Genomic DNA, 26,479 nt, shown 5'->3' with positions numbered 1-26,479 from the left:
CTAGGCTCCTCCTGCGATAGGGAGCTGTGGTCCTGCGTTCTCTGTACAGGGACAGATCTCAAGAAGAAAGTGACTAAAGTTCCTTGCAGAAAGTACTTGGTTCAGAAGTAGACAGCCTCAAAGAGTATACAAGTTGGGCTACACTTACTGTCAAATATGGTAGAGATAAAACTTGGCTTGCTGTAATTAGGCAAGTTAAAATTGTGGTTGATTCTTGATGGACTCACCGGAAATAGGTCTGGAAACTTAGGTGGTCACATATAAAACATGGGGTGGGCTCCTTCATACCAGGTTGTCCAGGATTGGGAGCAGAGGCCTCTGGTTAGTCTTCAGCACTGACAGAGCTGCATGCAGACTGGACCTCTCATCTGGTGACAAGTGGGGAATGTCAGGTAGTGCTCTAGATTTCCCAGATTGCTGAAAAGATGAGCTGACGTCCTAAAGCACAGACCAGAGGCAGCATTCGTACTGAGGAGTGGTCCTAGAAACCTGGAGAGCAGCCCCCTTTATGTGGGACTCAAGATGTATTTTCCAGTAATGAACCTAACTTTTAAGAGTCCAGTCTAACTGCTGAAGATGTGAATGTATGGTGTGTGTGTGTAGTGTGTGCACATGTGTGCAGTAAATGATTTTTTCATTTAAAAATTCCCACTTCCACCAACTATGGAGAGACATAATAGGAAAACACATGTTATTTAATTATGATTAATTTCAATTTCAGTAGAATCCCAGCTAGATGTTACAATTTATAGCTTTTTAGACAGAGACATGGCAAAGGCTTTAAATAAATCTGTAGGACTTCATAATCTCTTCAAACTATATTTCTGATCCTCAATAATAAAATGCTATTCCAAGCCTATGATAAAAACTTTGCCAATATCCTTCCTTGGTCAGAATCCAAGCTTGTTTCTGCCATCCTATGAAAGTACGTGTGGCTACCAAAATTTCTTCTTCACAGTACTTAGATATTTGAGCTGGATCTCTATGGGGGTTGGGGAGTAAGTAAGGTGATGTTTTTATATGCTCTTGTGTTTAGTTTGGAGCCTAATTTGGGAGAAGCGTGCTCTCTGGATGAGTTGGCAGAGGAAGCCAGTTGGTTAACAGAGATAAGAGCAGCAACCCTGGGTTAAACAAGAATTGCCACAGCCTCAGTATTGTGTAATAGGACGGAGGAAATGCTAAGGCTGTCAGACATTTTTGCTCCTCCAAAAGTGAGTACTGTTAGAGCTGCTAGTGACCAAGAAGCAACCAACAGCCTGAGGAGACGGATTGGGAGTAGGAGACAAGGTAGTCATTAGTGAACACAGCCATTTCTACTGCAGAGGAGGGATCTGGAGAGATCAAGGTTCCCTCTCACAGAGTGGTTCTCAACCTTCCTAATGCTTCGACCCTTTAAGTTTCTAAGGTTGTAGTGACCTCAGCCATAAATGATTTCATTGCTACTTCATAACTGTAATTTTGCTACTGTTAGGAATTGTAAGTATCTGAAATGCAGGCTCCGATATACAACCCCTGTGAAAGGGTCTTTCAACTCCCCGAAGGGGTCATGACTCATGGGTTGAGAACCACTGCTCAATGGGTCGCACATATTTGTTTTTTATCATAGCAGTTATCTTAAATAAGAAGATGGTAGAGTACATAAATAAAATGGAATATTGCTCAACTCTAAAGAAAATGAAATCACAAAATTTGCTGGGAAATGCATGAACTTAGAATGTACATTATGCAAGAACACCCAGTCTCAGAAAAAAAAACACATGCTCTACCTCATATGGATCCTAGCCTATAATGTACACATGTAGACTGATGGTGAGTGTATGTAGTAAGGAAAACGGGGCCGGTCGGTCGTGTTAGATGACAAGGACAGAATACAGGTAAATGACACGTGGGTTGTGAAAGAGTACTGAGCTGATTTTTTTTTTTTCTAGTTTTTACCCTGTCGTGAATTCTATGTGATGGATAAGTGCATTAAAAATGTAGTCTATAGAAGTTCGTGGCTTCAGAAGGACTGTTCCAACTGAGTTCATTGAGAGGCATAAACTTTGGGTCTGGACAAGTGCTTGTTTGAATGGCTGTGTTAATGTAGCTAAATGATGTCTTTTATTTGCAAGTTCTTTACAATAAAGTGATTTATAAAGAGAGATGAAATAGTCTTAAGTCTTTACATAAAAAGAAATAGAACCAAAACTGTATCTATGTATGATTGTGTGTTTTAAAAAAAGATGTATGCTGGGGTTGGGGATTTAGCTCAGTGGTAGAGCGCTTGCCTAGCAAGCAAAAGGCCCTGGGTTCGGTCCCCAGCTATGAAAAAAAAAAAAAAAAAAAAAAAGAAAGAAAAGATGTATGCTGACTTTTTTCTTCCTTATAATAAATTTGTCAAAGACACTTTCAGAAATAAGTTAATTATATTAGATGTCAACATGGCCACAGAGCTGCTAAGGCAACTAATCAGAATTACAGACCTTTAAGTCGTGTTATTTTCGTAGGATATAACAACATCAAATTCAGGTATAAATTATCAAAGACAAGACTTCTTGGTTTGGAAGACTAGGAAGGGCCATCTTAAGGAAAGTGAGCCTCCCTGCTCTTTGTGGCTGTTGGGAAGTGGGAATACTCAGTGTTTTTATCTTGCTTCCCTCCCCCCTCTTTGTTATTAGTTTGAGCGCATAAATATTAGCATCAAGAGGGAAGACGAGGTCAGAGTGGCAGAGGGATGGCATTGATGGGCACAGAATGGCTTGCAATGCCTGCCTTTGTAAGGACTCAGTAAGCAAAATTATCTCAGGCTGAGATGTCTCACGCTATTCAGAGAAGGCAGGCTTTAGTGACATGTGTCTTGAATCATCTGTGTCTAGATTTGAGGGCAGTTTTTGATCTTCTGAGGTCTAATTTACAGCTGCAGGTACTTGTGACTTTGGAACTCTTCTGTTTGTCCTCCCCATCCCTTAACCCCCACACCTCAAATTATTATAAGTTCAGTCTTCCATATGTTTTCTAAAAATGGGAAAGTGTTAGAAGTTGTTTTCAGCACCATGGGACATACGTGAGAGTGTGTTTCTTAAATTATCAAGTTGGTGTTTCTTATCTGTTTATAAGTGTTGAAGGAAGATTAGGCAGTTACATAACTTTGGAAAATAATAAGTAAAACTCCACCTATTTTCTACAAAACTTATCAGGGCATTTAACATCCCCTTAACTGTAACCGTTTAATATGCTCATCCTTATAGGACACGAATAAAATTAAACACATCAAAAACAAAAAGCATCCCCTCCTTTACTGGGATGGCCTCAGCTCATCCCTTATAATCACTGCATGTAGCCAATATGATAAACATATTCTTACCCTTAAATAAGTTAATATAAACCTAATAACCCTTGGATGTCCAGTTCTCAGATCTAATAAGTTTCTGTTTGCAGAAATTGACTATTATGGAAAATCATACATTTTCTACTCAATAAGGGTAATGTTTTATTTATATGTGTGTAGTACTTTGCCTGCATGTATGTCTGCACCTCTGTGTGCCTGATACCCAAGGAAGCCAGGCGGTGATATCGGATTCCCTGGAACCAGAGTTAGAGATGGCTTTGAGCCACTCTGTGGGTCCTGGAAATTGAGCCCAAGTCCTCTAGAAGAGCTGCCAGTGTTCTTAACCACTGAGCCACCTCTCCAGCCCTCCAGGATCAGGGTATTTCTCATCGATGATCTGTTCCTATCTGTGCACTGTAAAGTGACACATTTAGAGTCGCAAGATTCAAAGATAAGAAATGCCTGGTTTGTTGCCCCTCACTCTTACATGCTTTTATTTACTCTTTTATGCTTTCCTGTTTGTTAAACTGCTCTTGTGATAAAGGGAGACTTAGGGGCTCATCAGATGATCACACAGTTTCATGCATTCCAGTTGGGCAGTCAGATCAATACTGAAGACCTTAAACTACAAGAAAACGCTAGGAATAAAAAGCCGGGAAAGAGAAATGATGAGTGAATTCTTGAATTACAGAAAAAATATAAGCAGGAATGAATACTATCATCAAATCAGCTCAAGGATGGACACATACGTTAATGTATGTGAGGGGTGGCTCAGTGGTTAACAGTGGCAGCTCTTCACAGGACTGGGGCTCAATTTCCAGCATCCACATACGGCTCTCAGCTATCTCTAACTCCAGTTCCAGGTACATGAATTACACTCCTGTTTGATGACCCGTATAGGAAAGTATGAAAATGTTATTAAAACATCCCCTTTTCTGCAAAACTTTATGAGACTTCCCCGTGTAAAAGAAAAGCTCGAACAAGGTCTGATAGATTTAAAGTTTTCCTAACAGAAATTGTAATGTCCCTGCTTGAAGACATTTTAAAATAGAAGATATTCACAGTGAGTCAGCCTTGTGAACAACCAGATGTTTTCTTCTGTGTGAAAGGGCTTGACATGTGGTAGGATGCCCACTCTACCTAAGGATAGAGAAGCCGGAAAGCTCTGTTAGACCTGTCTGAGACTTGCCCTCTTTCCCTTATGGGTGATAATCTCGGCATTCCCTGTTGCTGTCCAAAGGACCTTTTCTGCAGTCTGCTCTGCCCTGTTTCACACACAGGAGTGCATGAAAAAGAATGGCATTGTCACAGATCATTTCATATAACTCTAAGCATATGCCTGCCTTTTTAAATTATTACTTATGCACAGCTGCTGAAAATTGGTGTCATGCCATAGGTTGGAAGTAGGAGGTGATTTGTCATACACAATGTCCAAAAGCCAGCAGCGGAGCGGGCCACTGGAAATGGGGTTCCATTTCTGGAGTAAGGAGAAAGGTTGGATGAGGGGGGAAATGGTGAAAAATGCAGTTCAGAAGACTGGACTAAACACCAAGATTCATACCACAGATCCCTTCTAATCATACTTGCAGACACAGCCCATGTTCAGTCTCCTTCCCCCCCCCCCCGCCGCGCACACACACACGTTTTTAATCCTTTAAGTTGCTTTGAAAGTAAGATCAAGAGAGGTTAATATGGTTGTCTTGACAACAGCAGGTTAGACCTGGGAAGTGAGTTGGCTCTGTGCCACTGTCGTATGTTCTCTTGTCTCAGGTTACATCAGACACACTAATTTATGGCACGCTAATTGCATGGGTACACTTCTCTAATAGAAAGGTCAATATAAAGATTTCAAGGACTCCTCAGGCCCCTCCCATCGAGTGGCAGCATCCACTGACTAGTTGTATGTTCCCTTGGCCATTTTCTCTTCTGCTCGTGCAATCTCTAGCGTGTGTACACATCCGTATATCATCATTGCATGAGTACACATATGTGTATGCTATGTTGATAATTTTTGACTAATGTTTTCTTTAAATATACCTGGTTTGTGTGAACATGAATAGAGTATTTTTAACATTTGGCAAGCGGGAAAGGCCTGCTGCTTACCCTCCTCTCGTAGCTTCATTTGATACTTTACTATTTATGCATTTAATGCCCACTGCAGGCTACCTTCAAGAAGTTTCTACTTGAAAATTGAAAGTGTACAAAAATAGTATCAGGCTATTTATTAAAACCGTGAAGGAGTCTTTCTGTGGTATATCGCCTTTGCTAAGAGATGGGCCACATGGGAGAGGATTCTAAGTACATCATGCGCACCTTTCCAGTGTCTGTTTGTGCACATTTGTTTATGTTAAAGGCATTTTGGCTTGACACCTGTTGACCCTATCTGCACTTCTAAGACACCAAGCTCTCCAGTGTCTTAATAAGGTTAAGGCTTCGCTTGAAATGGACGCGTCAGTCTGCTATGCTTTCCCTGTGAATTTCAAGGCAGGGCTGAAGGAATCGAGTGTGTGTGCAAAAATAAGCCACAGCTGTCAGTCATCCACCATGTTTTAAGTGTAAGAAAGAAACATGTATTTGTTTTATAGTTGGCATGGATACAAGCAGGAATGAGAAATGTCAAAAATTCACGGCATTTATGATTAGTTAGTTGAATCTAAGCACCTCTAGATCCAGTCGTGGATCATGTGACTTTTCCATAAAAATATCAAGCATAGATTCTGACTAGCAGTGTGCACAGAGCTCCCCCACCAGGCAGTTAAGGTGGCAGTGTCCAGAAAGGCCTCCCTCGTGCCCGGCGATCACGATTGGTAGTTATTTCAGTCATTCACACATTTCTCATTTGCTCTGGCAGACAAGGAGCAAGCTTAGGTTTTTTTTGTTTTTTTTTTTTTCAATATGATCAAACCCTGGCACTGAAGTGCTTTTATAATTACTGCAATTTATAATTTTAGCAATAATTACTAAATACACAAGAATTGTCTAAAAATAAAATAAAGATTCTTAATCTTGTTAACTCTAATACTGGCTTGCTTAGAGATGTAGAGTGAGCGGTTTTATATTCTAGCCTTATTTCTCCCAAGGTGGGCTAAGATTTGTCATACATAGCGTTAGGCTGTTTGAAAACCCCACGTGCAGTGCTGCGCTGTTTGAAGTGGTAACTATGTAGAGTGTATCCCAGAATGACATAGTTTAGATTGAAAGTAGTTTAGAATTTAAAAGTATCTTTTTCTATAAACGATATGGATGTAATAGTAATCTTTTCAAAACTAAATAAAGGTCTTTATGTTTCTTGGAGAAAACTACACATCGATACTTGTTATTCCTGTATTTTGAGTTCACAGTGTCAAACAGTGACCTCGTTATTTGGATCCGAGCCTACCAAAACATTAACTATTAGGGCCAGGTGATTTCTCAGTGGGTGTGGCCGTGTCCCTATGATCCCGGCCTTCCTGAGCAAGCTGGTACCCAGACCAGCCAGATGGGGTGATCTCTGAGTTCATTGAGAGACCCTCCCTTGCCTCAGTAAAAAAGGAGGAAAGTGATCAAGAAGGGCACCTGACCTCAACCTCTGCTCTCCATACACTTGCCTTTGCTTCCACGCATGCGCACACTCCACACATGCGCATGCTCAAACCAAGGGAGGCTTGAATGAGGATAGTCCCGCAAGCTCCCACGTTGACTACCTGGCCCACAGTTATATAACTGCTTAGGAAGATGACCTCATTGGAGAAGGTGTGTCACTGGGGACAGGGTGCCTTCTCCGCCCCACCCCCACCCCGACCCCCGCCACCCTGTGTTTTTGGATTAAGATGTGAACTCTCAGCTGCTGCTCCCCATCATGCTGCCTGCCTGCTCCACGGTGGTGACAGACTCCTATCCTTCTGGAACCCGCCTCCTGTAAGCTGCCTTGGTCACGTGCTTTACCACGTACTAAAGCAGTAACTGACACAGACCCTTACTGGAAATGAAGTACGCGGCAGTAAACATTACTCCTCAGAGAAGAAAAGTTTCATGGAGTAAGAGGAGAGTCAGGATGTTTTAAATAAAATGAAAACGGACAAACATGGAGACCGATAAATTATTGAAGAAACTGAAAAAGAAAAGGGGGTAAAGAGGAAAGGGAAGGGAAGGAAAGACGTCCACAAGCAGCTCTTCTGTGGCTCAGTGGCTGAGAGCTGGCCTGGAGTGGGAGGCCATAGGTTCCATCCCCAGAACTGCGGTGGAGGGGGAGGGGGGCTAGAGTGGGGGAGGGGTGGCTTGAGTAGTCAAGATGGGAAAGAAAATTAGATGGGTCCTAGCAAATTGTCGTGCTGTTTCACGGGTTTGTTAATTTTTTTTGTTTTTTCACTGTTCCCGTCGCTGTAAAAGCCAGCGAAGAAGCAGGAGCAGTTAGAAGCAGTTTATATGGAGAGCTGAGTTTATAGGGCGTTCAGAGAGGAACAGGTGTTTGTTTTTCTTTTTTGTTTATCTGTTTTGTTTGTTTGAGGCAGGGTGTCCTGGGTAATCTAGCATGGCTCACTGAGTGGCCCAGAGTGACCTCAGACCCTTGACACATCGTTCTTGACTGCATCCCAGTTGCTGGGTGACAAGTGTGAGCCAACACACCCAGTACAGAACAAATCTTTAAAGTATTAAATAGTCAGAACCAAAAATTGCTCAGGGGACTGGGGGCGACACCCTCTGGCCTCTGCAGGCATCTGACACACATGTGGAGAATATCCATTCATGCAGGCACTCGCATATGCACAAAAAATAAAAATAGATAAAATTGTAATTGCTCGAGGCCTCCAAGGGGCGCCAATAGCTGGAAAGGCCAGTGCCTCACTGTGACCACTATCAAAGTCCTTTAAGTTTTGCTCAGTCCTGTCCTTGTCATAGGCTCTCTGGACAGCTCGTCCACTGCCCATTGGAATGGAAGCTTCTTGGGGTTAAAGGTTGGGGGGTGGGGGTGGGGTGATAAAAAGAAGGAAAGAAGTGTGTCTCTTTTATAGCTAGTATAGAAGAAAGGAATCCTTAGAGGCTGAGGCTAGTGCAGACCACACAGTGAGTTTGAGGCCAACCTGGGCTATCTCAAAACCACAAAATGTAGAGTATAGGGTCAGTCCACAGGGATCAGTTTGACAGGGCCTCGGAGACCATGCTGCCCGCTGCTCTTTAACTACCTGTCAGTATTTTGAGAAGGTTTTCACTGCTCCAGCCGTACTTGGCCTTGGGAATGGCAGCTGAGATTTAATGCTTTTCTCTCCTTTTGTTTTTGGAACTCAAAAGTATATAATTTCACTTGTTTTCCAGTGTAACAATTCAGGTCAGGGCCAGTCTACCTACTGAATGTAATAGTTCTTTCTAGGGTATGGCTGAGGCTCATGTAGGAGTGAGAACACAGTCCTGGCATATGCCTCAGTGTGTGTATCTAATAACTGTCTCCTAGCCGGCTACTATGTGTAAGGCTAAGGACTCCAGTGATTAAACCGGGCATTTCCTGCCTCACAGGATTCGCAGTCTGGTAAATTTTTACTTGTAGCAAATGAAGTCTCTAAACTCTCCTGTGTCCCGTTTTCTCAAAGCTCTTTGGAAAGAAAAGTCAGACTCATTGGAAGAAAGAACAGAGTTAAGCATACATATTAAAAAAAGATAAATATTAAAAAAAGAAAGGGAAGAAAAACCGAGATTTTAGTTTGTAGATTTAAAATTTAATTTGATGTAGTTCAGCAAACACTCGCGGAGGGCCTGTGTCCCCTGGATGGATTCTGAGGACAAAAGATAAGTAAGGACCTGGAGGGCGCATGCGACTGTAAATACTGCTGTGAAGGAAGTGCCACGTGGCTCCAAGACTCCCCATGGACATCAGAAGGAGCCGGCCGCAGAGCCCCTCCCATCAGAAGGAGCAGGCGCAGAGCCCCTCCCATCAGAAGGAGCAGGCGCAGAGCCCCTCCCATCAAAAGGAGCAGGCGCAGAGCCACTCCTCAATCCCCTCCTAGGTCTGTGCCTTGCACCAAATGACATAAGCAGTTACACCCGTGTTGCGAAGGGCGTAGGCTAGAACACAACCATTCCAGTACAAATGCATTTTTTTAAATCATTCACAAGTTGTTACACTTTTGCATGTGGAACTGGAAGATTCTGAGGGCTGGAGGTGAGCTAAGCCAGAAGCTGCTGCTGTTTTAATTTGTCAGGCTTCTGCTATCTTTAAACAAACCAGACCCCTGTCCTTTGACCTCGAATCTCTGCATTTCTCATTCTTCACAGCTTCTGGGAAGGCGGTCTTCAGGCACGTCTTCCTCACTGGCTTCCCAGCCACTCCACAATCTTACCATCTAGATTCCGGTACTTCTACTTCCTCAAGAGCTCTTACTCAATGATTTCCTACTTGCTAAATCTAAAGAACAATTTTCTTCCCTTCTCTTCAAACATATGCGATGGCTTAACTTAAACTCTCATCACCTCCTTCTGTCCTTGATTGCTATCATAATGGCCCATTCTCTCTCAGCAGACCTTATGAATTATCATCCAATTATCCCATAATGCTAATCTCCCTCCACCGTTTGCATGGTGGTTCAAACCAACACCCATCAATAAATCCAAACCATAAGCACTATCCCAGTTTTAAGTTTCCCGACTTTCTCAACGTGTGTTTTGGGGTACTCAGCCTGCAAAGTCCCTCTCTTTCCATGAACCAACGTCACCCCTTTCGTTCACTGACTCAAGGCAAGAACTTACGAATTACCTGAGATACTTCCTCCCCCACCCACCATGGCACGTGAATGCACAGAAGTCTGAATTCTTTTCTTCCATTCTGCCCCCTACTTTGCTACCTCACTGCTGTGATTTAGGGCACTTCTCAGGCTCACCTCTGAGAGTGATAAGGAGAATGGTAGTGGAATTGATGTCTCCCTTCAACTGTTTATCCTCTCGTTAAAATGTAGGCTGAAGTTTTCCATTTAGGGTTCTTGAATACTTCAACCTCCACCCACCAACAAAAGGTATGGGAGAAAGATGGTTAATAGGACAAGGACGTTGTGGGCCTGCTTAGAAGTAGTCCTTTGGGGTGATTCCGATCTTCATTGTCAGGAGACCAGAAGTCTAGTCCAATAGCAAACGCCAAACACAAATCATCGTGTCAGTCCAGTAGCAGACACCAGATATGAATCAACAGCAGCTGCTCTATCCAGCAGAAACCACAAGGCTCCACCAAATCTGCACGAGTCAGCAGAAGCAGCAAGAAGCAACCAGAATTCCACGGGAAGTTCTTTGTCACATTTCTCTCCACAAAGTTAGGACAAGAGAAGACCAGCAAAGTAGTGCCGAAAGACCCCCAGAGCGGGGAGACCCTCACTCAAGTCTCGGGATGACTCGACCCCCCAAGAACTCACACAAGACTGTCCTTGTAATCACATGAGGTTTATTGATAGGGACCAGTGCACTGTGGTCGAGACTCGCGTATCCCACACACAGGCACAGGAGTTTGACCCCAAGAGGCTGGGAGAAGAGGTATTTAAACCTCAACCCACAACCCAAGGGGGCAGGGATGGTGTCATTGGAAAGTGTGGAGAATACCAGTGAAAAAAATCACAAGGGGAAACTCTCTGTTTCTCAAGATTGTTTAACTTTATGGTCCGCTAGTTCCTGGGAGAAGCTTCCTGCTTCTCAAGATTGTTCCCTAAGATTTTAATCTAACTTTATGGTCAGCTAGTTCCTGGGAGAGAGTTGTCAAACTAGCTGGTGTATTTGCAGTTCCAGGGCCTGACCAGTTTCTTTCTTCTGCTCTAAACTTTGTCTGGGGGGGGGGCAACCTTAAAACTTCTACCTTTCAGTGCAAGGTGCAGTGCAGTGCAAGAGTGTCCTCTCGCTCTCCGTAGGGTTCCACCTGCATTCTTTCCAAGCATCCTAACGCTTTCTCCGCCGTCTGCTCCAGCAAAGCATCATGTGCCCTCCCAAGTGTCTGCTTCAGCAAAACATCACGTGGCACAACTGAGCTTCTAAAGGAACCAGAAATTTCTACTGTGTTGAAAGTTTACATTTTTATTGGTGTAGACTTTGATTGGGATGGATTCTTTTTAAGAGCTCCTTCCTCTGAAATACTAAGAGAAGGCACATGTTCTAGAAGCCAAGGTCGAAGGAAAATTGGGGTCAGCTACTGCTCAGAAGAGTGAGATACTCGAATAGTCAAGGATTCAACACATGCTAGAATTTCATTGGGAAGTCTTCTAGTAAATTCAGCGCAGTAGATTTTGTTCTGAGAAGCTGTTGATATAATCATTTTCTCACACACGTTACCAAATTTCTGGGCAGGAGGAAGCTCATGTTAACACCCTGGTCCTTGAGGCTATTTGAATTTGTCACCTTTTGCCTTCCTTTGCCAAATCTACCATTCAACACGATCAGCCAAAATGACAACAACAAATGGTTGGTTGTTCTTAATCTTGTCCCGGTGTGCAATCAATGGCCTGCCTTGAGAGGTCCACTACTAAAACCATCTTCATGAAAACACACGGGAATTACTGGGTGCAGGGTGAACGAATATCAGATGCGAGGAGGCCGTTTCCAGTTTGTAACTTTTCCCAGCACAGATATCGGTGCCTGACCTTTCTTCTCAAGGTTACATTCCTCTTATGACCAAGAGGCTGTCTTCATTACACGGCGCCTCTTTATGAGGTAGCGTCGCCCCACTATGGATCTCCTTGGAGCGGCTGGGTTGTTTCCATTACACGCACATGGTGACACATGACTGCTCAGGTTTCCCCTTTTAAGCTGCAGCTAGAACCCTTAGTTCCGAACTTGCCAGCTGCCTCAAATCAGGTACACACAGCCCAGCATTTACATTCTCATCTCACCCCCTCTTCATTTCCCTCCGTTCCTTTCCTCCCCTCCCATTGCTAATTAATTTCTTGGTTTTTATGCACCCTTCTGAGGAATCTTAAATTCTCTCAGAAACCAGGACTGAATAAAAATGCCCAATAACATTCTGCTTCCAGAATCTATCTGATGACCCTGGGTGACTGAAGAGGAGCCCTTTTTTTCAGGTCGACTGTTTCCCGTTCCTATTTTTCTTTGTTTCTTTGATCCGCAGTAACTCTTGGATAAGCTACCAGAGGTGGGGCAAACGAGAGGAATTATTGAGGGTGTGAAGGCGATCATGGCTCTGACCTGTCAGCTTTAAATATAGCTAACTAACAAGGGAATAGAGAGTTGGATCCGTGGTTAAGAGAATTTGTTTCTGTGAAGGACTCCGATTCAACTCCCAGCACCCACACGGAAGCTTACCACTTCCTCCGGCACCGGGCGTGCACGTGGTGTACAGACATACGTGCAGGCGAAGGACTGATATTAATAAATCTTTAAATATTGTTAGAAGCAGATGTAGCTAACATCACTTTTCAGGGCTTGGACTTGGTGAAAAGACTAAGGAAGACTTTGTAAACAGACATACCCATCTCTTCCCCTGGATAGCTTGGGGAAGATGGTTCACTTTCTCAGATGATCGCCCCTGTAGCTTAGGGTTGTTATGCGATGTTATAGCCAAGGAGATGCTTTACAGAACGTGCCTGGCCCTCCGTTAGATATCCACAATTTTTCTCTCATGATTAGTAACTCGAGGGTGGACAAATCACCACTAAGGATGTTGCGCCTGGCAGAGACTCTCTGTTTTCCTCTTTGAAATGAAGACTGTGACCAGCTGGACACTTTGACTCCTACCGCAGAGCTCTTAAATCTGGATAAGCTTCAATAAATAAGCATGTTTTTCGGTGTATAGTGGAGTGCGTCCGCGCGCATGCGCACACATACACACCTTCACCTCCCCACAAAAAGAAACTGGAAACAGAAGTCGGAGAGACGTGACTGTGTTGAGGACTCATACTGAGGTCAGGAACCTCGAGTTCCGGATACAATACAGATTTCAACCGCTCAGGAAATCACCAGCCAAGGCCTGCGAACATGAACGAGGCTAATTCCTAGACCCCTGAAGAGGCTCCGGCCTCAGCAAGTGAATAACTGAAGAGCCAGCCTGCCGTAGTCAGAGAACATAAGGGAACCTGTGTATCCTCATCGCAGCTTTAAGATGAAAGTCAGAGTTTATAATGTGTTCTGGGGTTGAAGTATGTGCCCAGTGGCCGGGACAAGAAGTTAAAAGACGCCCAGCAGATGGAATCAGATACCTTTTCTGTGTGAAAGCGCTCTCTAAGCTCCTTGGGGTTTTCTCAAATTCGGCCAAATATGAATGCACAGTAAGAGATTGAATGCTGGCCCGGTGAGACGGCTCTGCAGGTAAGGGTGCTCCTGGCTTGCCTGTTGACCTCAGTCCAATCCCTGTTGTTTTTATCCACAGGGCGGAAGGAGAGAACCAACTCTTACATTATTACACTACGAGATACAAAATGCAAAATAACTAAGTTTGAAATATTTAAATAGGTAAAAGGTGGAATTGAAAAGATGAACTAAAACACACACACACACACACACACACACACACACACACACACACACACAACTACATCATACAAAAAGACTAAAAAGAACCAGATACCACAAATTAAAAAGTTAAGTATTGGGTGAACAGCCATCTATAACTGAAGCGAGAATTCATGACTTGGAAGAAACCCTTAAGATAAAAATGAAACACAGGCTTTAAACGAGAGAAGAAAGATTTCTTTATCAAGAGAACAAAGAAAACGAGACAAGAAGCCTTTAAAAATCACATGACCCGGGTAGGATTTTTATTTTAATGTGCGGGAGGCTGAAGCAGGAGAGTCGAAAGTTCGAGGCTGGCCTCTCTGTGTATGAGTTTTGACATAAATTCTCAGAATTGAGGAAAATTTCTCAGATTTCAAGAGGTCCAGTGGGTCGAGATAGGACAAAGAATAAAATAACATTTCACATTTAGGCACATTGTAATGAAACCAAGCTATCTCAAAAACAAATAGAGCGCCATAATGGGACTTTCTCAGATCTACCAGAAGTTTAAATAAAGACATGGAGGAGATATATATATATATATATATATATATATATATATATATATTTATTTTATACTTGACATCCCTTCTGGCTTCTCTAACCCTACTAACTCTGGCCTTCCTACCACATGGCCAGGTCTACCTCATGCTGTGAATCTCTTGTCCATCTCCAGGTCTGCTGACTGAATCCTTCCTGGTTTCTTCTCCCAGAGACCCTCTCTGTGTAGAAGTACTGCTTTCCACTTCTTGCTCAACTATTGGCCAACAGATCCTTATTAAAGCAAGTCACCAAGGAAGGAAGGATGAATGTTTACAAAACACCCAGCTCTCTGAGGGTTGGCAATCCACGGTTTAATATACAGAGACAACCTTCACACAGTGTACAAAAGGTTACCTCAACAAAACACACTGGTAGGAGCCCAAAGAAAAGAAGATCAGTTTAAAAAAGAAAAGAGGAAGGAAGAGAAGGAAGAAAAGGAAGAGAAGGAAGGAAGGAAGGAAGGCAGGCAGGCAGGCAGGCAGGCAGGCAGGCAGGCAGGCAGGCTGGCTCACTATTTAGTTCCGGCTGTCCTAGAACTAATTAGCCTCCAACTCACAGCGATCCTCCTGCCCATGCCTCTGAGTTGCTGGGATAGTAATTAGACCATCAGCCTTCTTATCAATGGCAATAGAATTCATAGAGAATCAAATAATACTTGAAAAATGAGAGAAAAAAAACAGCTTAATCTGAGAACCTACATTTCAAAAAGGTCAGTGAAAGAGTGATGCTTTCAGATAAAACACCAGTCACTGTGCTCTGCTCACGGAGAACAACAAACAAAAGACATTTCCCTACTTGTTTCTGCATGTATGGTCCAGAGAAATAAAATCTCGGATGTTCCCTTGTCTTTCTGAGTAGATGAAGTTCTAAGAATCCTCGTTTTAAAGAAGCAGTGAACTCTGATAGAACCCCAGGAAATCCGAAAGAAAAGACAGCCTTGTTCTTTAGGATGTGTCTGCTGTCACTGTTTTTCTAGAATGTGCCTTGCCGGGGGGACTCCAGCACCCTCTTTCACCATCTTTGCATGAGTGTTGGGCAATTGCATTTTCACCACACTAAGGAAAAATATACTCAAGCAATAATGACTGTCAGGGACGTCTCATCACCACGTCTTGGGAAGACTATTTGTCCTGATAGAATTATAAACTAGTCACGTACAACATTTCACGTGGTAGATGTGACAGATGCTTCGTTTGAGATAAATTATTAGGTTTTTTTTTTTAAACGCTTGGCCATTTATCTCTTCTTTTTATAGCTAAATAATTCTTTGCAGCAGCAGACACTGTGTGGTCTGCTCAGGAGTTAACTTAGACACTTTTGAACATCCTGCTGGATACCCTTGTTCAAATGATTGTAATCGGCCAAAAGGATAGAGACCCTGCGGCCCCCAGTCCCCATTAGGGGAATTCATTCCCGTCTCAGTAGCACAGGTAAACACACAGGCATGATTTCGTGTGCTGTTTACATAGAACTACTTTCTCCCGTTGGGACGTGATGGATAGAGATGCTTTGTGGTGACAAGGTGCACGCGAGGTGCCTCCAACGTATCAAAAAGACTCTGTTTGCCTGGTAAATGTCCGTGCACTGTGGATAAGAAGCTAAGGAAATGAACGATGAAGAGATTGCCAGCAGAGAGAAGACAGGTTTCTGACCAAGCAGAAACCAAGCATCAGTCTGGCACCAAAACCATCTCACTGCAGACGAGCTCAACAAATATGTCAGCTGTGCTTAGTTTTGCACATTATCTTTCTCCTCTTAAAGGACAACTTCAGAATTTGCTAATTAGTCGGGGTTACACTGTGACAGTGTTTGAAAGTACTCCTGTCATAGCCTCCTCCCCTGCAGGACACAACCACCCTTGCAAGAGAAAAGACCTGAACTAGTCCTGTGTAAACTGCACCTGAACACCTATCCTAACTGAGGTTTTGAAACAAAATAACAAAAAAGATGGCGTGGTTATGGTTACTATGAAAACCTCTGTAAAGAACCTCCTTTGGAATCTTTAGACGTCATCGTGTCTTTGAAGTCTTTCTTTTGTTCTTAAGCAAAACTTCATCTGTCATTCTCAGTATTTCCAGTCAACCACCATCACCCACATGATAATCGCTACATAGTAAAGTAGGACAAAGAGGGTGGCTTACAGGAGAGACGGTGTCCATCTAGTTCCTGCAAAAGCTAGCATATTCTCCTAGGTTAACTTCAGTATTCATCAGAGAAGGAAACTTCACACATCTGAGTCCTGTTTTTGGCCTCGGTCATCACGGTCTTGGTCAACAGTTTCGAAGGCATGAGCTGCTTCCCTGGTAGATATTGTCATCGTCTCCTCAAGGAAATCCTGAAGAGCTTGTCTGAATTTTAACCAAACATCCTATTTTTGTGGCTGCTCCTCAAAAGAGAATTTTTTTTTTAGACACGTCTAAGAACACTGTGACAAGAAAACTATTTATGGCTTTTTTTGATAAACAGTAAATTTTTGGCGCTTAAGGTTATAGGAGGTGATCTATGAGGGGAACGAACAGGTTGTCTGAGATGGAAGAAACGCACTTCCTGTTGGCACTGTGAAGCTCTTCCGCTCAACCTGACTTGTCCATAGCTAGAGATTCACAAAAAGGAAGATGCCACAGGTGACACGCACGCCGCCCTTGCAAAGACTACGTCCTTGGCGATGAAGTTTTCTTTCAAGCAGAAACAAAGGCAGCCTTTTGTTTTCTTTATTCAGTTAGCTGTTTTGACTCTTTTTTTTTTTTTAAAGTTGCTCATTTTTTTTTATTTTTTAAAAAAGAGACGTGACTCTTAGATTGTGTGTGTGTGTGTGTGTGTGTGTGTGTGTGTGTGTGTTCATTTGACTATAAGTGCATGTACATCTGAAGGCCAGGGGACAATTGTGTCATCGCATGGGTGACATCTACCATGTTTCTTGAGACAGTCACTAATGGGCCTGGAACTGCTCAGCAGAGTAGACGGACCGGCTGCAGTGCCAGGCCCCAGGTCCATTTGCTTCGCAAGTACTGGGGTCGCAAGTACAAAACACCACGCCTGGACTTAAATGAAGTAAAACGTGGGGGTGAGTATGGGACTTTAGCTGTCGACTCACATCCGTAGCCTTCCTTAGTAAAGAATTTTAAAAAAATTAGTTATATAAAGAAAATTGATTTTCACAGCAGAAACGATCTTTAAAAATCAAATGGAAGCAGAGGAGACTACAGGTAGCCGAAGAAATGTTGAGAAAAAAATAGTACTGAAGAAAATGTTATCACATCTGATTTCAAACCAGAGCCAGAGTAAGGACAGGATGCTGGGACTAGCAGGGATGCTCAAGTCAAAGGACAGAATTGAGGGCACCGATATAAAGCCAAACGGCTAAACCTACCTGGGATTTTTAAAAGATGCCAACAGTATACACTGGAGAATATATAGTCCCTTCAGCGAGTGGTGCTGGAAAACTTATCTATATGTAAAAGGACGAAGCTACATCCTTCCCTCTCAGTCTGTGTAAAAAGGAACTCCAGAGATCAAAGAGCTCGTTGTAAAACCTGAACTCTGCAACCGTTACCAGAAAAAGTTATGGAAAACACTTCAAGATAGAGGCATAGGCAGGGAACTTCTGAGCAGAAATCCAGTCTCAGGAAACAGACAACATTGAACAGAGGGGACCTCATGCAATTCCAAAGCTTCTGGACAGCAATAGGAGTTAAGTGAAGCCACAGTTTATAGAATTGGGGAATCTACGGTACCTCTTTATGTGACAGAAGGTTCACATCTAGACTACACAGAGAACACACACACACACACACACACACACACACACACACACACACAATAACAAGAAAACAAACAACCCCATCAGTACAGGAAACAAAAGATGAAACAGGGGGTTGGGGATTTAGCTCAGTGGTAGAGCGCTCACCATCAGAGAAATGCAAATTAAAGCTGGGATCAAATTCCACTTCATCCCAGTCAGAATGACAGGGCTGCGGTCACTAGGAAAACACCTCACAAGTGCTGGGGAGGGTGTGGACAAAGCAAACACTCAGACACTCGTGGTGGAATCACAAAGTGTCATACCTCACCATAGAAATCAGGATGGAGGCTCCTCAAAAAACTAAGTCAGTCTACCATGTGACCCTCTGGAACTCCTGTATTTACCCAGAAGTCTCCAAGTCAACAGACCACAGATGCTTCAAATCAGTGTTTATGGCAGCGCTGTCCACACCGGGTAAGTTTTGGAACCAGCTTAGGTGTTGAAGAACGGAGAGATGGATAAAGAAAGTTTCACACACACACACACACACACACACAGAGAGAGAGAGAGAGAGAGAGAGAGAGAGAGAGAGAGAGAGAGAGGGAGGGTGGGGTGGGGAGTGAGCATATAAGCACATACCTACATAGAGACATACACATGTATAAATAAAGAATTCAGGAGCTTTTGAAATAGTCTTTGAAGGTCCTCATATGAAAAGACACCACGTACAATGAATAGATGTAATGAACGTTTCTAAAGTAAAGAATAAGAAGCTGTCAATCACATGGAGATCTGTTCTCCATGCACTGAAACTAGTCGTGCGAAAGCGTGCTGGTGCACACTGTATGCAATCTTATGGAGGAGGTGTCATAGCTTTTGTCTGATTCTCAAGTGAGTCCCTCCTGTGTCTGCATCCATCCTCCTCTTTGCTCCTGTGTAATCCAAGTAGAGAACACCATTCCGGCCAGACAACCCTTCCTCTGAACTCTCAGTAACCTGCTTGCTGTCAGCACACTTTGATTATCGGGTGTCCTTTGGACACTGATTTCTTCACCTGGGGTTGAGCACCGGAAGACTGGGAAGATACCCATCTCTTTATTCAACTGGCGGTGCACAGCACATTTTGTATGCTAGTTTAATCTTTACAGTTTGAAAAAAATGATTGTGTGTGTGTGGTGTGTATGCGTGTGTGTGTGGTGTGTGTGTGTAGTGTGTATGTGTGTGGTGTGTGTGTGTAGTGTGTATGTGTGTGTAGTGTGTGTGTGTGTGCGTGTGTGTGTGCGTGTGTGTGTGTGTGTGTGTGTGTGTGTGTGTGTTTTGGGTGTTTTTGTGTTTGTGGGTGTGTGGGGTTGTGTGTTTGTTTTCTTGTTTTTTTGTGTGTGTTGGTGGTGTGTTTGTGTGTGGTGTGTGTGTGTTGTGTGTGGTGTGTGTGTGTTTGTGTGTGGGGTGTGTGTGGTGTGTGTGTTTGTGCTGTGTGTGTGTGTTTGTGTGTGTGTGTGTGTGGTGTGTGTGTGTGTGGTATGTGTGTGTGGTGTGTGTGTGGTGGTGTATGTGTGTGTGGTGTGTGTGTGTGTGTGTGTGTGTGTGTGTGTGTGCTGTGTGTGTGTGTGTGTGTGTGGGGTGTATGTGTGTGCTGTGTGTGTTGTGTGTGTGGGGTGTGTGTGTATGGGGTGTGTGTGTAGTGTGTGTGGGGGGTGTGTATGGGTGGGTGGTGTGTGTGGTGTGTGTTGTGTGATGTTTTGTTTGTGTGTGTGTGTGGTTTTTGTGTGTCTGGGTGTGTGTGTGTGTGTGCTGTGTGTGCTGTGTGTGCTGTGTGTGTGTTTGCATGTGGTGTGTGTGTGTGTGTGTGCTGTGTGTGTATGTGGTGTGTGTGTGTTGTATGTGTGTGCTGTGTGTGTGTGTGCTGTGTATGTATGTGTAGTATGTGTGTGTGTGTGTGTGGTGTGTGTGTGCTGTGTATGTATGTGTGTATGTGTAGTGTGTGTGTGTGTGTGTGTATATATGTGTGTGTTGTGTGTGTGTGGTATGTGTACATGTGCCATTGGACCGAGGTGGGGGTCAGAAGACAGAAAACCTCATTGCGCTGTGCTGAGATCTGCGGCTGGCCTGTATGTATATTTTAGACAAGTTGGCCCCAAGCTTCCAGTCTGTTTGTCAGCCTGCTTCTCATTCCATGTAGCTGTGCTGGGATCGCAGATGGGCATGGCTGCACGTGGTTTTTATGTGGGAACTGGGTTTCAAACTCAGGTCAACAGGCTTGTCATTCCAAGTGCTTTTATGGGCGGGGCCATGGCCCCAGCCCAATTTCCTCAGTAGCTTAATTTTTTAAAATTCTGTTTTAGGACCAAATCTCATTCTGTTGCAGGAATATAGCGACCCTTGAATCATACTGATGAATATAGCATTCTCAGTTTTCACTTTTTGAGAACATAAGATAACCCAGATACAGATGGGATCCTCTGGACACCACAGTTATATCTCTGCACACTCAGTATATAAGTGCTACATTACTTATTTACACTGCAGTTCTGTAGCATATACTTACACGGCAGTGTTCTGATGTATGCTCCTGTTCAGTATATGCATGAAAAACGAAACCCTCTGAGATTTTCCAAAATTTTCCCCTAGGATGTTTCTTGGCATGAATAAATTAATAAGTACTTGTTAAATATGCTGCGTAAACTTTTTCTGGGCAGACAATATGTTCACCAATGACCAAGGTAACAATCCCACCCAAATCTAGCTTGCTTATGAAAGCACAGTGGCCCCACTGGACATCTGTATGAAAAGTCTCATGCCAGCATGGATGGCCACTTCCCCACAGAGTCTATGGCATAGATGCACAGCTGGGTCCCACCTTCCTAATTCCATATACTAATCTTCTCAAACACTTGTACCTTGTACCTGGGGAAGAATTACATACACCTAGCTGGGAGATGAACAAGAGGGAGTAGCTGAGATCTTTCCTTTTAGATTTATTTATTTATTTATTTATTTATTTATTTATTTATTTATTTATTTAATGTATGTGAGTACACTGTTGCTGTCTTCAGACACACCAGAAGAGGGCACTGGATCCCATTACAGATGGTTGTGAGCCACCATGTGGTTGCTGGGATTTGAACTCAGGACCTCTGGAAGAGCAGTCAGTGCTCTTAACCACTGAGCCATCTCTCCAGCCCGTGGTTGAGATCTTAAATGAGGAACTAATGACCCTTCTCCCTACCACCTCCTTTTATGAAGGACCGCCAGTGGACCAGACCTTGCAAAGGGTCCTTTGAGAACAACCACAGCTGTTCTGCTAGACAGCAATAATTTGTAAGATATTTGGTCACATGGTAAACCCTGAGATTGTTTTGTTTACTGAAAAAAGAAAAACAAAACAAACAAAAACAAACCTGTTTCTAGTTGTGGTGTGGCTCAGCCCTTAGCAAACAATGAAGGTAAAGTTAGTTTGTAGCGGGAAGTATCCCTGTTTGAAAGCGATGTCTAATTGAGTGCCAGACAAAGTGATGAATCAGAGAAAGATTTGACAGAATAGCATATGCCCAACTCTCACTAGAAGAGTGGAAAGGGAAGCTACTTAAGAGACCAGTACAGAGAGAAAGGAAGGAAGCAGTTTTACTGGGACAGTGATAAGATGGGTTACTGAGAGAAAACAGCCTGGCACAGGTAAAGACAGAAGGAGCCAGAGCCTGAGAAGGAGCCAGAAGATTAGAACAGATTGCCAGAATTAATTTGAGGCCAAGCAGAGCAATTCAGTCAGAAATTGAGAGAAGCCAGATTGAATCAGTCAGCTTGGAGAGGAGGTCGAGCCTGAACAGCTGAGTTGAACCAGCCAGCCAGAGTTCAGAAAGAACTAGAAAGTGTGAGCTTATTCAGCAGTGAGTCTCAGAGGCGAAAAACATGCTAGGCCTAGATTCGATTGTATGGAGGCTAGAAGCTTCCAGGATTAGGCATAGATTCGAAGTCAGGGGGAATGGGGAGGAGTAAGCCTCAAAGACGATGAGTACATCAGGAGAGTAACAGTTACCTTACAGCAATGTCTGTTATGCTCTGAGGATGGGTCCACAGCAACGGTAACTGTAGTAATTTTCAGAAGAGTCGCTTAAAGCACAGGACATTATGTGCCTCCTTCTGTGCGGTATAGTTGTAAGGATGGGGTGAAGAAGGCATGACAGTGGCTTTGCTGGTGACTTACTGTCCTTTGTCTTCCCTTCTCCTTGCTCTCAGTACTCCTGCCTGAATTCTGGTCCAGGGAATGCAGAGCAGAACACAACACAGGAAAGATCACAAACAACAAGAATCGGTGTCCCCGTTGATGCTATCAGGATACTGGTGTCCCCGTTGATGCTATCAGGATACTGGTGTCCCTGCTGATGCTATCAGGATACTGGTGTCCCTGCTGATGCTATCAGGATACTGGTGTCCCTGCTGATGCTATCAGGATACTGGTGTCCCTGCTGATGCTATCAGGATACTGGTGTCCCTGTTGATGCTATCAGGATACTGGTGCTTCTGTACCCAAACTCTTTTTCTACATCAAAGTGACTTTTCATTTCCCCACCAAGGCCGACCAGCTCAGCTCAGCTCAGAGTTCATGTTCATTGCGTACTTACTACCATAGGCAGCGATCTTCGGGCTGCTTCCCGTGAGTCTTACAGCTACACAAAGGGGAAAGAAGAATAGAACAAGAAGTGTTAAATGGGGTGAGGGACAGAAGTGTAGTGAAGAGGACAGAATAAGAGGAGGGATAGTTGTCACTAAGGACTTTCCAAAAGTCATATGGAAGTCCACCACTGTAGATAGTCCTAAAATATACATGCATAAGACACATTTAAGTGGAGTTGCCTTGTAACAATGGGGACAACGCCTAAACTAAACACTATGTGCAAATAAAGCCACAGCACCAGGAATGGGTTCCCTTTCTTGAGTTGTTGGCCAATGGGATCCCACAGACCCCAAAATCACGGGTCACCACCATTGTTCTTGTTCACTCCTCACAACCTGACAGCAAGATCCTACCGTTGAAGACACCACATACACGAGTCATAAAACATGGAGAAACCACGTGGGTGCTGGTCCGGAAGCTTCATCCCGCCAGGGTAGCTTTCATAGTGCTGGAAGGTCTTGCTATGAGCTACTGGGACGACTAACCTGGCGAGAACTGCTCGTGGAAGTGGGCCTTGAATTCAGAAAGCACTCCAAGAGATGGAACCCATACCTGGTACTGTTCCTGGGACAAAGAAGCTGTGACTAGACAGGTTGTAGGCCCTTGGAAAGAGCCACCTACTACTATTCCCCTAAATGGACATAGTATTAAAATACCTCTTATTGTTTTCTTATAATACCCACAGATTAGTATATTCTTCAACCCTCATCGGAGAAGCTTCCGCTTAAGTTTGTTGTAAGACCCCATAGTGGCCTTACCTCAGGAGCGCAACCCACAGAGCACAGATTGACAAAGTGACCGCTGCAATAGCATGAGGGTGTAAGGTTTTTTAATCCACGTACATGGGGTTGCTCATCCACGCAGAGAGAGGCAACCCTGAACCCAAAAATCACACAACTTTTATTTGTTACAGAGGGCAGATTTCAGGGTTAGCTGGCCCATTCTCATTGGTGGTACACAGGACAAAGGATCTGGTCAGGTACTGGCTGGCCTGCTCAAGGGGCTGGTCTTGGCTCAATTGGTCACTTTCCTCATCCAGCCCTGCACCTGGCCTTGGAGAATCACTGGGAAAGGGCTAGATTGGCAAGTCCCTAGGGGGGCTGGGTGGTCAGGCAGGGTCAGGATGACACCCTGTGGTTATTCTCTGGATTCACCACAGGAAGGAGTAGAGGGGGGTCTTTCTGAGAACAGTTGTTTTTGTTTTGGCTAGTTTCCATTAAGCCTGGTCACTCTGACCACCAAGACCTTGCTCCTGTATTCCCAGAACTTCATTCTCACAGCTTTGTTTCTCAGCTCTATGAAACTATGAAACTTTATTTCTTCAAGTTTAAGAGACTTCGAAGTTGAACCCTAAATGGAACATCTGTATCACAGGCCAGGGAATCATTAGAGAAGAGAGTGAGAGGATTTTAGGAGCCAGGGGCGGCAGTTGTTCGCCGGACACAAGGCAGCGTATATGCGAACTCTCAGTGATTGTGACAGTGTGCACACTATGTGCACAGACTCAAGCCAAACAAAGTCTCAGCCTGGAGGGGGTAGAGGAAAGAAGGCATGAAGTCCAAACCCTAGCCAGGGAGCCATCAGCATGTCATAGATGCTGGGAGAGGGAGCGTCAACGTCAGTGTGTGATGCCTGGTGGGCTGACCACACGGCAGGGCAGATCTCACATGCAAGAGTGTTTGGAAAATGCAAAATAGATTGGGTGAACTTCTCAGAGAATTAATGTATTATTTTAAACATAACCCTGTGATATAATTTTCTCTGCCTTATTCACGGAGCATAGGACTTAAATATGGTTTAATGTTCTACGCAATGTCATACCCTTAATAGCAATGAAACTAGAATTATATTCTGGCTGTCTAGGTGCAGAGCCAACACTGATGGCCCCTCCCGGTCGCGTCCTTTCATCAAAAGCTGAAGCAGGACAGTAGCAAGGAGCTATCTTTCTAGAGCAGCATCAGCATTTGGAACTGGCTAGAAAAAAAAAAATGTCAGGGGAGGAGCAGTTTTATGTGTGTGTGTGTGTGTGTGTGTGTGTGTGTGTGTGTGTGTGTGTGTGTGTGTGTGCGTGCGTGTGCCATATGTCTCTGTGTATCCGTCTGTCCGTCCGGCGGACATTTCCAGTCTTCTGTTGCTATTGTTTTTGTGTCTTTGAGACAGCATCTTCTTAGGTCTCAAACCCAGGACAAAAGGCTGAGGTGGCTGTTTAACATATCAAAGCCAGCTTGGTTGCCCGGTTCTCCCAGCACCTCTCAGTCCCTACCATTACAGGATGTGGCTAGCACGCCCCGCCCCCAACCCGAAAAGTCTCCAATCCAGGGACTGGGCTGCCCTTCTCGCAGACTTCCTACTCCGTATAACTCAGCCCTTTCCTCCTTCTCTAGCCTCTACCTTCCTAGCCTCTCAGGCACCCCTCTTCCCACGTGGCATGGCTCTGGGTCTTACTCACAATGGATTCTCCCAGACAGATGCTCTCACTTTTATCTGATATAAACCTTCTCCTTCACCATGCATACCTAGGAGCAGTCACGTCTTTCATGCTTGTTTGTTTGTTTTTGTGACAGGGTTTCTCGTGTAGCCAGGACTGCTCTGGAGCTGGCTCTGTAGACCAGGCTGGCCTCAAACTCAGAGGTCCACCTGCCTTTGCCTTCTCAGGGTTGGAATCAAAGGCGTGCGCCGCTGCCTCTGCCCGACATGTCCTTCCTTTTTTATTTCTTTTTTCTTTCAGGTCTCAACTTCAGCTTTGGCTGAAATTTACAGCGACTCGCCTGCCTCAGCTTCCTAGTTAGCGCTGGGATTATAGTAAGAGCAACCACGGCCAGCTGACTTTTTTCATTCTATTATCAAGTATATAGTTCTGTAAGTATATGTAAGTAAGTATATAGTTCTGTCTCGTATTTCAGCGTATGGAGTTCTTAATGAAATGTGGTCCAGTATTTGAGTAAAAGCACCACTCAGTGTCACTTTAATTTTTATTTTTTTCTTAACTGGGATAAATTTCAATATATGTTTTTCAAAATAATTATTTTTATTTAAATATTTATTTTTTATTTTGTGTGTATAAGTGTTTTTGAGTAGATGACCATGATATTATGCACCATGTGCATGAAGGGTTGTGGAAGCCAAAAGAGGGTATTGGATCCCCCTGGAGTTCCTGGGGCATCTGAGCTGCAATGTGGGTGAGGAGAACCAGGTCCTATGTTCTTCACCACCAAACCATCCCTTCAGCCCCTAGTGCCCGCCCTCCTTTGTGACTTTTTTTTTTTTAACAGTTTCTTACTATATGTCCCTGACTAGCCTGAAACTCCCGGTGTAGACCAGGCTGGCCCCAAACTCACAGAGATCCACCTGCCTCTTTGAGCATACACTCTCACTCAAAACACAAGTGTGTGCCCCCCCCAAACACTAGTGCTGGGATTAAAGGTGTGTGCTACTGCTTTGATGGGCCCTCCTTGTGACAGTCGAAGGGTCACTGTCAAGGAGCACCCAGTGCTAGCTTGAGTTCTCTAGAATTGGCGTCATTTCTTCACAAGTGACTATGCTAGTTTCACAATAGCACACGTATTTCTTCACTCTAGAGCGGTGGGTCTCAACCCCCTGAGGAGTGTGTGTGTGTGTGTGTGTGTGTGTGTGTGTGTGTCATCAGATATGCTGCACATCAGTTGTTTACATCACAATCCATAATGGTAGCAAAATTACACTTATGAAGTAGCAACAAAGATAATTTTGTGGTTGGGGGATGGGGAGGGGTCACCACAACAAGACC

General features: G+C 44.0%; 1 protein-coding gene across 1 annotated transcript in view; it reads left to right on the top strand.

The window, feature by feature from the left end:
* LOC116884402 overlaps positions 1–25,700 on the top strand; it is a 32,860-nt gene extending 7,160 nt beyond the window's left edge. Inside the window, exon 2 of the mRNA XM_032885507.1 lies at positions 25,442–25,700. The gene's annotated coding sequence lies outside the window, so the exon portion shown is untranslated. The remainder of the gene's footprint in view (positions 1–25,441) is intronic.
* Positions 25,701–26,479: the final 779 nt, after the last annotated feature.

The sequence above is a fragment of the Rattus rattus genome, chromosome 1, assembly GCF_011064425.1.
Source record: "Rattus rattus isolate New Zealand chromosome 1, Rrattus_CSIRO_v1, whole genome shotgun sequence".
NCBI lineage: Eukaryota > Metazoa > Chordata > Mammalia > Rodentia > Muridae > Rattus > Rattus rattus.
Note: the sequence above shows the minus strand (reverse complement) of the source record. Positions and strands in the feature narration are given on the sequence as shown.